This window comes from Acinonyx jubatus, chromosome E3, assembly GCF_027475565.1.
Source record: "Acinonyx jubatus isolate Ajub_Pintada_27869175 chromosome E3, VMU_Ajub_asm_v1.0, whole genome shotgun sequence".
NCBI lineage: Eukaryota > Metazoa > Chordata > Mammalia > Carnivora > Felidae > Acinonyx > Acinonyx jubatus.
This window is the reverse complement of record NC_069398.1, coordinates 37,801,304-37,814,070: the sequence shown is the minus strand read 5'-3', so window position 1 is coordinate 37,814,070 and position 12,767 is coordinate 37,801,304. Positions and strand designations below refer to the sequence as shown.

At 52.9% G+C, this 12,767-nt stretch overlaps 1 protein-coding gene across 16 annotated transcripts in view; it reads right to left on the bottom strand.

The window, feature by feature from the left end:
- MAPK8IP3 (mitogen-activated protein kinase 8 interacting protein 3) overlaps nt 1-12,767 on the bottom strand; it is a 47,782-nt gene that overhangs the window by 34,278 nt on the left and 737 nt on the right. The gene's annotated exons all lie outside the window — the stretch shown is intronic.

The following is a 12,767-nucleotide window of genomic DNA, read 5'->3' as shown; positions in this document are numbered from 1 at the left end:
AAAAAAAAAAAGAGAGAGAGAAGAATGAAATGTAAACAACATGTGCTTTTGTAGGAAAATCAGGTGAGAGCGTGAAGTAAAAAGAAGGCTATTTTCAAGAAACCACAATTCTACTCTCTGGAGTCGGTTTAAGATTAGGAGGTGTTCTTCCAGATGTGTGTGGGTGTGGGTGCACAGGGCAGACGTGCAATCTCTTGTACACAGGGTCGCGTGGCCTGACTTACTCGGTGGCTTCGGGCAGAGCTTCTTTCTACATCCAGAAACACTCTACCACCTCCTCCGTGAGAAGCGGTGCGTGCAGAGCAGATTCCATCCCGTGGATTACCCGCTGTCGGGGCTTCCGAGCTGCTCGCACACGCCCGTTATTGGGGTCACCGCCTGCGCAAAGGCACGATGGCTACCTGCTCTCGAAGGCTGTGGTCGCACTCGGCTGACGACCCTTCGGCAGGGTCGCCCAGCTCCGGCTCCCCCGAGGCTAGGGCAGCAGCCCTTCCCAGAGCCCCCCGCTGCCTCGGCACAGAGCTTAACCAGAATGCTGCCAGCCGCACGCGTGGGAAAGCGACCAGCCACAATCGTCCCGGCTTTCAGTTCCCTGCTGACTCTGCTAGTGAACATTTTCCACAAACCGACCCGGTACATACTGCACCTCTTCCACGAGCAGCTCGCTACGTCCTGGCCCAGCGTCCTACGACCGTGTCCCCGCTGCTCTCCGTGATCTGCAAGGACTTCTGTGCCTGCTCGAGTCTGTCTCACAGGCTACAGACGCGCCCCAGGACGCGGCTGGGTGCGCACACTGTGCAAGTTGACTTAATGGTCTCTCCTGTCCCGTTGCTTTGAAATGCCACCTTTATCACAGGCAAAACCCTAGTAGAGATTTCGGTCTGTCTGTGAGCCAGTACCAGGGGGCTTTCTGAACGTGGACTGTTAACGTTACCCTTCAATACCTGTTCCACGCTCATCCTCTCAAGTCCCCTTTCAACGTTTTCTGGGTTATTCCCACTTGCTCATCCTTCTAGAGTGGAGCTTCTTTCTACATCCAGAAACACTCTACCACATCCGCCGTGATAGAGCACCGTGTGGAGTCACTTCTGTATTTATTTTTGAAGAAGCAGTTTCCCTGTCTCTAAGCACCAGCTCTCTGCACCTCGGGAAGGTTTCCCGGTTTTTGGTGACCAAGTCCTCAGGGCTGGGATGAAGAGAAAAGTCATCGCGAGCCCGTCAAGGGCTGTTTGACAGAAGACGGAAAATTCTCCCTTCCTTTACACTGACCCCACCCGGGGCCAGCAGCACCACTGTGGTTTCACACAAAGAAGGGGCCACGTCGTGACAACCGCCCCATCTCTATTTCGTCATGTGTTACTTGCACTTGACATGTGGAAACCAGCTAAGGGATTTCCAAACTAAAGACCGTGTCAGAAAGCTGTCCTTCCCAGGTTCTTACGAAGCTCAAGACAGACTTTCTTAAGTGTATCCTGATAGGTGATGATTAAAATTTTTTAACGTCTATTTTTGAGAGACAGACAGAGAGCAAGCAGGGGAGGGGCAGAGAGAGAGGGAGACAACAGAATCCAAAGCAGGCTCTAGGCTCTAAGGTGTCAGCACAGAGTCTGACGTGGGGCTCGAACCCACGAACCATGAGATCATGACCTGAGCTGAAGTCGGACGCTTAACTGACTGATCCGCCCAGGAGCCCCCCCCCCCCCCAATAGGTGATCATTAAAATCAACCTAAGTGCCAGTGCCGGAAAGCTTTGCCATGGAACACAACCACCGACGTGTCTGCAGATTCCCGATGAAGCCAGCCCCAAACCAGACCACAGCAGAAGTCCTCTGACCTTGGCACGTTACGGCTTTCAGCGTCGAGAAGGATGGAGACACTGACCAGGAGCAAGCACCAAGTGAAGCTATGAACACGGGCATCCTTAAGGCCAAAGGCGAAGGGCACGCAGGGGGCAGGGACACAGAGCCCACGGTGGGTAAGCAGGGCATCTGTGGTTCTCGGGCTGCATGGAGCCCTGTGCCCAAGGAATGGCCCTACGGGGCGGGAACCGCTCCATCCTTAGGGATGGGTCTCTTCCACCCTCTCGCACCCCTGCTCAAAGGCGCGTGGGCGCTCACGTGGAGCAGCCCCTCGGGTGAGCCCAAGTGACCACCAGCAGATGTGAGGACCCCGGCCTCGGGTCCACGCTCTCCACGCTGGCTTCTGGACCACGGCGTGTGCGGCGGGGAGCCCCTGTTCCTGGGCTCCCTGACGTCGGCACCCTACCAGACAGAACCGACTGGGGGCCCCGCAAGGCCTCCGGGTCTGTGACAGCATTACAGACACGACGTGGCATGGACAGCTTGCAAGAAATCCTCCTCTCTTCCCCTCTTGAAGGAATTATTTCAGTGTCATTAAAGTAACTCTGGTTAACAACAGCGCAAGCCCGCCATTCACCCGAAATAGAACACGCAATGGAATCTTCATCAAATATTAGAGGGAACAAATAACGTGGAGGAACAGTGCCTGGCCGAGACGCCATACGGAATCTTTGCGTTTTAGCAGGACACGCTCAGAGCCAGACTCAGGAAGAAGCGCATGTCATCTGGACAAGTGAGGGAGAAGGCAGGGGCGCCCTGGCTGGCAGCGAGCTCAAGAGAGAAGCAAGGAGGCTGCCAACCCCAGCTCCCCGGGCACAGGGGTGGGCCACGTGGGGGAGGGGCTGGTAGCAGGACACTGTATCATCTGGGTGAGCAAAGTCACCCCAAATTCAATAGATGGCTTCAAAAAAGCAGAAAATATTAAAAAAAAATTTTTTTTAACGTTTATTTACTTTTGAGACAGAGAGAGACAGAGCATGAACGGGGAGGGTCAGAGAGAGGGAGACACAGAATCTGAAACAGGCTCCAGACTCTGAGCTGTCCGCACAGAGCCCGACGCGGGGCTCGAACTCACAGACCACGAGACCATGACCTGAGCCGAAGTCGGCCGGTTAACCGACTGAGCCACCCAGGAGCCCCAGAAAATATTTTTAATTAGACACCACTTAGTTTAGATTTAAGGGAATCAAGATTTTTCAGTGGTGGCAGACAGGGTAGGGTGGAGAATAAGTAAAGTCTGTAAAGAAAATCTTCCAAAATTTTAAAAGTAGAATCTGACGAGGGGCGCCTGGGTGGCTCAGGCAGTTAAGAATCTGACTCTTGATCTCAGCTCAGGTCATGATCTAACGGTCTGTGAGTTCCAGCCCTACTTTGGGCTCTGGGCTGACAGGGTGGAGCCCGCTTGGGATGCTCTCTCTCCCTTTCTCTGTGCCCCTCCCCCACTCGCAGGAGCTCACATGCGGGCTTTCTCTCTCAAAATAAATCAACAAGCATTAAAAAAAAAAGATCTGTGGGGCGCCTGGGTGGCTCAGTCAGTTGAACACCCGACTTCGGCTCGTGTCATGATCTCGCAGTTGACGAGTTCGAGCCCCGCGTCGGGCTCTGGGCTGATGGCTCAGAGCCTGGAGCCTGCTTCTCATTCTGTGTCTCCTTCTCTCTCTGCCTCTCCCCCGTTCATGCTCTGTCTCTGTCTCAAAAATAAAGATAAACGTTAAAAAAAAAATGAAAAAAAAAAAAAAGAATCTTTTACAAAATAGGACTACAACTGACAAGAATAAAAATTTGACCGTCAGCATTTGGGCTGTGTGGGTCTGCATGGTACTGAAGACACAAAAACAAAAATCTCCCACCGGAACCCACTCTACACATAGTAGCATCTCAGGCCCAAAGGTGTCTGGAAGGCGTGACTGCAGCAGAGTGAAAACTCGGTGCACGTGCTGACTATACGTACCACGGGTTTGAGTGCATTTGAAGTTAACCATCTGTCTAACCAAGTCTCCTCAAAATATCACGAAGCACAGGATAACGCACAGTGTTTATGGTCACTCTTGTGACAAGTCTTTTGAGCGCCCCAAAGAGCAAGGACCGGCCAACACACAGTTGAGGAAAACGCGTCCTATTCTCAGCATCTAGACATCAAACACCGAAGGCGCACTTCTAAATACCAAGAGACCACACAATTCTCTTTTTCGATTTGTTTTAAGGAGTCTGCCCCCTCTCTCCCATGAACAAAGTGCTGTTTTATTTTTTTTTTTTTAATTTTTTTTTCAACGTTTTATTTATTTTGGGGACAGAGAGAGACAGAGCATGAACGGGGGAGGGGCAGAGAGAGAGGGAGACACAGAATCGGAAACAGGCTCCAGGCTCTGAGCCATCAGCCCAGAGCCCGACGCGGGGCTCGAACTCCCGGACCGCAAGCTCGTGACCTGGCTGAAGTCGGACGCCTAACCGACTGTGCCACCCAGGCGCCCCCAAAGTGCTGTTTTAAAGTGAAACTAGGGGCGCCTGGGTGGCTCAGTCGGTTAAGCATCCAACTTCAGCTCAGGTCATGATCTCATGGTCTGTGAGTTTGAGCCCTGTGTTGGGCTTTGGGCTGACAGCTCAGAGTCTGGAGCCTGCTTTGGACTCTGGGTCTCCCTCTCTCACTCTCCCTCCCCTGCTTGCACTGTCTCTCTCTCTCTCTCTCTCAAAAAGAAATAAACATTTAAAAAAAGTTAAACTCAACTTTGGTTTTCGAATTTGCTTTCAGGTGAATTTCAAGACACACACTGAAATAACCTGAGCGCGGGCTCTTTCTAACTCAGAACCAGAGAATTTCCTCAGTGTTCCATGGAATGAGGTCATTCATCCCAGTGTGTCCATAAAAGCAAAGGTAAGAAGTAAACTGACCTTTTGTGTCAAATATAAAATTAAAAACACAGCAGAAATCAGTATCCCTAATTCCCACAACGTAAGAGAGATTATCAGGTAAACACTTTTTATAACATAATCGTTAATTCTGCCAACTTCCATAACACACGGTTATTTTAATGGCAAAGTAAGTTAACATATTCAATCTAATCCTTCCCTCATATGTGTCCTTTAGGGCAGGGTCATACACAGGAAATAATTCAACTCTGGCTGGTTTGTTAGAAGAGAGTCCAGGGGCGCCTGGGTGACTCAGTCAATTAAGCATCCGACTCCAGCTCTGGTCACGGTTCTCACAGTTCGTGGGCTGGAGCGCTGAGTCAGGCTCTGTGCTGACAGCTCAGAGCCTGGAGCTTGCTTCGGATTCTGTGTCTCCCTTGCTCTCTACCGCTCCCCTGCTCAAAGTCTCTCTTTCCCTCTCAAAAATAAATAAATAAACATTAAAAGAAAAAAAAAATGAACCCAACAGAAATCAAAGACCTTGTTTTTTTGCATCAGTCATCATTTAATTCCTTCTGGGGTGGTGCAGGGATAGAGCAGATTTCCGAAAAAAGTCCTCTTTTTTGGACTTTTAGGCAGGCCGGGCAGTAAACAGTTGGGGTGCTGGGCACAGACTTCATGCACAGGGGGAGGCGCCCTTCTCCTGGAGGCTGACCCCCTGTACGGTGATGGCACTCATGAAATGTTTACCGGGCTCTCCCTGGGGCGATGAACCCCTAAGACCTCACACCACAGATGTTCTTTTACAGCTTGCTTTCCAACGGTGTCACCACGTAGACCACGAAACGCAGTGTGGGCAGCGGGGCGGAGCAGCCGGGAAGTTACCCCCAGGTACCGGCCCGCCGAGCCCAGGGGGTGGCCCACAGGGTGAGAGAGGAAAGTGCAGTTTTGTATTCTGGTAGGATGCACACCTGTGGGGGGCCAGGCCATGCAGGAATCCAAGAATCAGGCTGGATTCACAGAAAAAGCAGAAGTTTCTCACATTCATGTCACAGGGACCACTGGTTTAGCATCCGCCTGAACCGAATCCCAATAAATGGCGATGGTTTAATTCACACTGACTTCTAAGGATTGGCAAGACAGGAAAAATATCTTTATTTTTATGTCTCAAAAAAGATTTTTATGGGTGTGTTTACATACCAAGTATTAGCATATACTTTATATGTTAAGTATATGCTATATAAAACACACACACCAGATACACAAAATACCTGACGTGGGTGGTAACGTGGGACAGAAGGAAGGGAAGATAAAACTAAGAGCCTGACTGTCCCAGCCTGGGACAGATGGCCGAGTCTCTCTCAGGGGTGTGCCCGGCTCCTTGCACGCGCTTGCCCGCCCCGTTCGTACCTGGCCCCTGCTCCTACGAGGCTGAGAGTACGCGTGCCAGGGGCACTCTGTTTGGCCGTTCCGTGGGCACAGGGGGCTGCTGTCTAGAAATGAACACGGCAGGCGTGACAGAGACCCTGAGCCACACGCGTGAGCAGGCACCCACGGGCTTCCACAGTGCTGAGGAGGGGGCTGGGAAGGCCGGGGAAGGACCCATGAAGCAGCAGGGCATCTGGACAGCGGGCAGAGTTCCTGGGGATGGGAGCCCAGAGACTCTTATGAGATGTGTCGCTTTGAACCTGTCGCTATTGACAATCAGAATCTAAACTTGCCAGCCTTTGCCCCACAAGGCCTCCCGAACAAGGGGTAGTCCTCGGGGACAGGGACCTGTCCCCACCTAACCTGGCATTCCCCAAATCTCCTGGCCATAAGAGGTGATGACTACGCGGGCTCCAAGTATCTGCTGTCAGCCACCCACTGCTCGTGGCCTCTCCTGGGTTCGGGGTGTCTCCCCAGGACCCCCGCAGGCAGGGGCTCCGGGCTGGCCTGTCCCAAGCTACAGCAGCAGGGCGTTGGGCCGCGGACAAATGCACCTCCCCACTTCACCGGCACGGGCGGGACGGACAACGGGGCCAGCTCAGCAGTAAGGGGAGGGTACGGACAACACCTGCAAGAACCCGGATGAGTCTCAAAGTCATTACACAGAAAGACGCCGGACCAAAAAAAGACCAAAAAACTGCACGATTCTATTTATAAAGTTCTAGAAAACGCAAACTAATCTACCGTGACGGAAAGCGGATCAGCGGTTCCCTGGGGGTGGGGGACACAGGAGAGGCCACTGAGGGGCAGAAGGAAACTTCAGGGATGGTGGCGACCATTGTCACCCTGACCGCAGGGACGGTTTCTGGGTGTGAACAGGTCAACACTCGCCACACTGCACAAACGCATACAGTGTAGCGCGTTGAAGGGAAGACGCGGCCGGGGTCCCAGATCTCCACCTGGGCCGTGACGCCAGCCATTTTGTGGGCGCTGGGGATTTCTCGACAGGTTCTTCCCAGCCTTTCGAGAATTCCCTCGCCTCCTGCTCTTTCCCGAACAGCTGCCATTCCTTTGTTGTTGCTTATGTCACAATATTTTGCTTCTGTCTGGTCTCCCGTGTCCAGTCCTCCTGCTCTGGGTGCTCTCCTCTTTCGGACCACCATCACTGCCAGCAGCTCCCTTTCTGGCCCGAGGCTGTGTAAGGGGATGCCTCCTGCCTGCTCTGCCTGCTCTGCCTGCCCAGGGCGGGGCCGCTGATGCTGTGGCTGTTTACAGGAATTAAAGTGACATAAAGTAAAAACTCACTTCCCCTGCGGCCCAAGCCACCTGTGCAGTGTCAGTGATGCCATGTGGTCACTGGCTATTGAACCGGACAGCTGCCCCGTAGACTCAGTGGTGGAGGCCTTGCCCTCCGGGAACTAGAAGGACGGTTGGGTGTGGTGTGCACTGAGGCAGAGGAAGGCCGCTTCCCTCATCCTCATGCGCAAGGGCAGGGCCCACTCCCGGGTAGGGTGGGCCAACTGGGGCGACAGGGCCCCTCCCTCTGGTCGGGCACTCATCCATCCAAGCACCCAGCATCTGGATGTGTCCACAAAGCCCCTGTGCCAGACGCTGGGGAGGCAGGGGTGCACGGGGACTGGAAGACCATGCAGAGGGGCAGCGTGGGGGGAGCAGAGCATGGTGCAGGGAGCTGGCCAGAGTGAGGTGGGCCTGGCCGGTTCAAGCATGGGGGTGGGGTGTCGTCTCTGTCCATCTACCCACAGTAGTTCTGTCCCCACTTTTCACCCCGCATCCTGTGCCCCCACTGCACGGGAACATGGAGCAGCATCTCCCCCCGTACCTTCCCCCCCCAGACCTAATCCCCAGAGCCTGCAGCCAAGCCTGGCACTCAGCGGGCTCTGGTGAACGAGGACACGGGTGGGTGCAGGCCCGGATGGGACGTGTCTTTGGAAAAGTCCCCTCTGGTGGAGGAGGGGTTGGGACAGGGAGAGAGGCTGGCAGGCCAGCGTGACGATGCCGACTGGAACCAGGACCGTGGCAAAGGAGACCAAAAAAGCACGGGAAGCCTAAAGTCAGGCCACAAGAATAGCCAGGACTCAGTGACTGTGGGGCTTGGGAGGTAATGTCCTGACCTTTCCCAGAGCACAGGAAACCCGTGCCCGAAAAGGCACATTGGCCCTGCCACTGATGGCGCCCCTGGCTGTCCGCTGCAGCTCTGTGTTGGCACAGTGAACAGGCCATCCCGCCACCCTCACAATGAATGGGACCTGAGAGAGGTGCCTCCGCCCGACACCCATCTTGTACACAGCAAGGATTTCAGGGACCCCAGGAAATGCGTGATGTCACCTCTGGGGGCTCTCTGCTGTCCTGAACCCGGTCACGCGGTCACGTGAAAGCCAAACCAAGGAGCGTCCTGCAAAACCAGGAGCCTGTGACAGTCTCAAAAAGTAGAAAGCAAGGCACCGATCCAGGAGAGAGGACCAGCAGGACCCCGGAGTTGTTGGCAGAGTGAGGAGGAGGGATGGAGAGAGAGAAAAGCAGTGCAGGGGGCGCGCGGGGGGCTCAGTCATTAAGCCTCTGACTCGTGGCTCAGGTCATGATCTCGCAGTCACAGTTGGTGAGACCCAGCCCTGCGTTTGGGATTCTCTCTTTCCCTCCCCGCACCCTGCTACCGCGTACATGTGCCCTCTCTCTCAAAAATAAATAAACGTTAAAAAGTTTGCAAATAAAAAGAACAAGGTAGAAAAGTGCTCCTATTTGGGAATGTACGCAGAGTATTACTTGCGCACCCTCTATAAATGGTTCCAAAACAGCAAGTTTTAGAAAACTTAAAAATAAAAAACCCAGCGGGGTGCCTGGCTGGCTCAGCTGGTAGAGAATGTGACTCTTGATTTCAGGGGTTGTGAGTTTCAGCCCCGTGTGAGGGGGAGGGGCAGAGCTCATTAAAAAAAATTAAATTAATACCATTAAAAAAAAAACCCAGGTATTAACTTTAATTTAGCATCCGACTTCGCCTCAGGTCATGATCCCCCAGTTCTGGGAGTTCGAGCCCCGTGTCAGGGTTTTTGCTGGCAGCTCAAAGCCTGGAATCTGCTGCATATTCTGTGTCTCCCTCTCTCTTTGTCCCTCCCATGCTTGTGCTCTCTGTCCCTCTCAAAAACAAACTGAAAACATTATAAACAAACAAACAAACAAACATACATTAAAAAAGAAGCCCTCGCTTGGGAAGAACTCACACTAACTTGTTCCAGTCCTTGACACCGCTGTCTAGCCGCCGCCACCGGGCCCGGAGGGTTCCTGACACGGCAGGACAAGCAGGTGGCAGGGCTGTGGGCCCAGAGGCCAGCAGACCGAAGTGGGCACCTTCCACACGTTTGCTCTGGCCGGGGAACGCCCCAACCTGTCTGCATGTTTAAGGGCGATTCTGTGGTTCTCTGGGAGACTCAGAACAGCTACAGCGGGCCAGCCTTTAGAAGTAACTGGGAGAGGCAGTACTGGCCACTAAATCTTAATGGCTTTATCTAAAAAAAACCTTAAAGGCTCTTAAAAACTACTTTTAACATCACAACGTGGCAAAATCAGAAGATGACATGCCTTGTCCAAGCAGCAGCGAATTTACTATTTGTCATCTGGGAAACAAGAAGAAAAGCTTCTGATTCAGTGCATTAATTCACTTATGAGAAGAGGCAAAATGATCGTCTCTACAGAGTGGATCCAGCTTAATCCTATCCAAATGTTCTCCCGAGAAATAACTTACTTTTACAGAACCAGAAACAGTTTGGGGCAAAACTTTCTTCCCGTCGGATGCCTACCTTTGGTAGCACCAAATGCCGAGGCATCGGCACACGTTTCTCTGAAAGGGCATCCGCTTGGTTGACTTGAATGAGTTGGGGGCACCACGAGTAGTCTCTTTAGGGTGAAGACGATTTTGATGCAAGTAACGGCTATCAAACTCACATCTGGCCGAAAAACGACTGTTTTTCCTCCTATGAACTACGTGCCTGAGCCCTGCCCTGCCCCGGGGAGCCCTCTGCCTGTTCCTCCCTCAAGTCACACTGGGTGGGCAACTACTTGCTCTGTGTCGCTCTCACCCAACTGCCCACCGCCACCCTTCCTAACAGGAAGGAACTTGGTGGATCTAAAAAACAACTTCCTGTCAATCAGATAAGGATTCAGAATTTTTAAGGTCTCCGAAGAAATTTTAGAGCCAGCAATAGGTCCGCTTAGCTGCACAAGTTTGAGCAGGACTCCGAGATCTCAATTCCAAGGGCAAACCCCACACAATCAGAGACCGAGATGCCCAGCGCTTGCCGTCTGCAAATCCGAGGCGCTGTCCCCTGACTCAACTAAATCTGCCTCGCCACAGTTCTCCAGGCAAATGGCAGCCAACGGGGAGACTTGGCACTTCGTAGGAAAAGAACTTCGCAGCTGGCAAGCCGCTTGCCCTAGAGGTGGCCACTGCGGCCGGAAAGGGGCACACCAGGCGATGCGAGTGCAGCTCCCAAGCGCAGGGCTGGTGCTCAAGCCCATGTGGACTCCAGGGCTTGGACCCGCTGCTTGGCCCCCACCGTCTCTAGCCGCCCTCGCTCCCACCAAATGAGCCATCCCAGAACCAGAACATGCTCGCAATCCCTGGCTGCAGTGATTACGGGCCGCAGTAGGGGGACACGGGTAGTTGCGCTGCTCAAGGCTTTTTAAACAAAACCTGCAGATTCTGTCTGCCTGGAAGGCTACAGTGGCTCAGGTTACCCAGCTGTGACTAAGCCTTCTTGAGCAGAGTGGCCAGGGACGCAGGAGCTACTCTGCGCCACGAACGTGCCTCAGCCTGTGACGTTCCAGCTCCTGTGTTCGGAGACACACATCTGTGATCTCAACTCCCTGACTAGAAAAGAAGTGGTCTTTTCCACAAAACTGGAAATAAATGTCTGGCAGATTTAAGGGATGAGACAGAATGCCAAAATGGTTACAGTATTTGGCCTTTTTCTTTACTCTTAACATGGCCTGAGGTCTTTCCAAGGGCGTCCTATTAGCAGCTAATCACAGCCCTGGGCCGGCTAGCCAGCATTTGTCTGCTTCATGGCTTTCTGCTCAGGAAGCTCTAGGCAGCTTCTCTTAAGAGCCGGGCGATGCCGGGTCTCGGCCTCAAAGGCAGTGTCCTGCTAACCACACGCACACCCCCCAGCTTGTAATCCAGACGAGTGCAAGTGGGAGGCAGGAAGCACAGTCACTCGTGGCTGCACTCGAACTGCACAGAGCAGAGCAGAGGCCTGATCCACACCTCGCTAATTTTTTAAGCTGGAAGGTTATCATTGTTAGCCTTAAGGTGGTCAATCTTGATCTTCCCCTCTCATCTCTTCTCACCCACCATGGGGACCAGACAGGCACGGGAAGAAAGAAAACACATCTATGGGAAACATCAGTTAGACATCACGTGGCTGCAGAGAGGAATCAGAGAAGGGGAGGCCGCAGCCACTCCCCACCACCGCGGCCGGGCAAGGGTAACCCCCGCACTCCACTTTTCTGGGGGTGCAGCTCTCTGACCTCTCGCGATAGCACGATACAGAAGAGACCAGGCCAGGAGTCCGGGTAGACTGGGTCCAGCCTGGCTCTTGTAGGGCTTGTGACCTTGGTCCAGCCCCCCCACGTCTTGGGCCCACTTCCTTCCCCAGTTAGGGCCACTCTGAGCACTACAATCCTATGAGCTCTTGCACCCCCTCCAGTTGAGAACTTTAAACCAGTGGCCAGACTGGTACCCCAACCGATACACAACAGCCTCTTGACAGATGTGTGACCCCAAAGGCAAAATAACTACCCTGCGTAGGAATGACTTAAGAACCAAACTAGAATGTAAACCACTCCGATTCAAGAAAAAGCCTCAACACCCAAACAATCTTCTGCTTCAATACTAACATCAAAAATTGCGCTAAGCCAAACTAACTGAAAACAAATGTGGCTCATGTAACAAACAGCTTCGCATTCATACATCAAAGACTATCACTTAATGCCTAGAATGAAAGACCCTCAGAGAGGCTTAGAGATTGTCTAGAGCACCTGATTCATTTGATGGAAAATCAAACTCCAGAGTGGGCAGGCGATGTGGACAAGGTCACAGCGGCAAAGCAGGGCTGGGGACCCACACCCCCTGCACCCGCCCGGGGCTGGCACACAGTTGGCACTAAGCATTTGAGAGCGAATGAGTAAGTCAAGCGGTGTTCCCCACAACGCATGGTTCTTCTGACTGGTTCGTAAATAAGTGATTTCCAGGTTACGGAGGTTTCCTAAACGTAATCAAATATTTCAAAATTCCACTCTTAATTTCCCAGAAGCCAGGGTGAAATTTCTCAGCCTTTTCCACGTAAGCTAATAACATTCCCAACTGAGGGAACCACAAGGCAAAGACGTCACCTCCAGAAACCTGGGGTCTTTCCCCTGGTGCCAGAGGAGCAACCCAGGTGCCGCTTCAGTTAGCTGTTTACATCAATCACCAAATTCATCCATGTCGCTGCACTGGGGCCTAAGGGAAAGGTGTTGGGACAACACCCCGCTTCGGGGCGCAGAACCCCAAGGACAGATGTCCCGTTTCGGGGAGGATTTAGAATGGCAGCAGGCAAAGGCAGTAACGGGGGGTGGGGG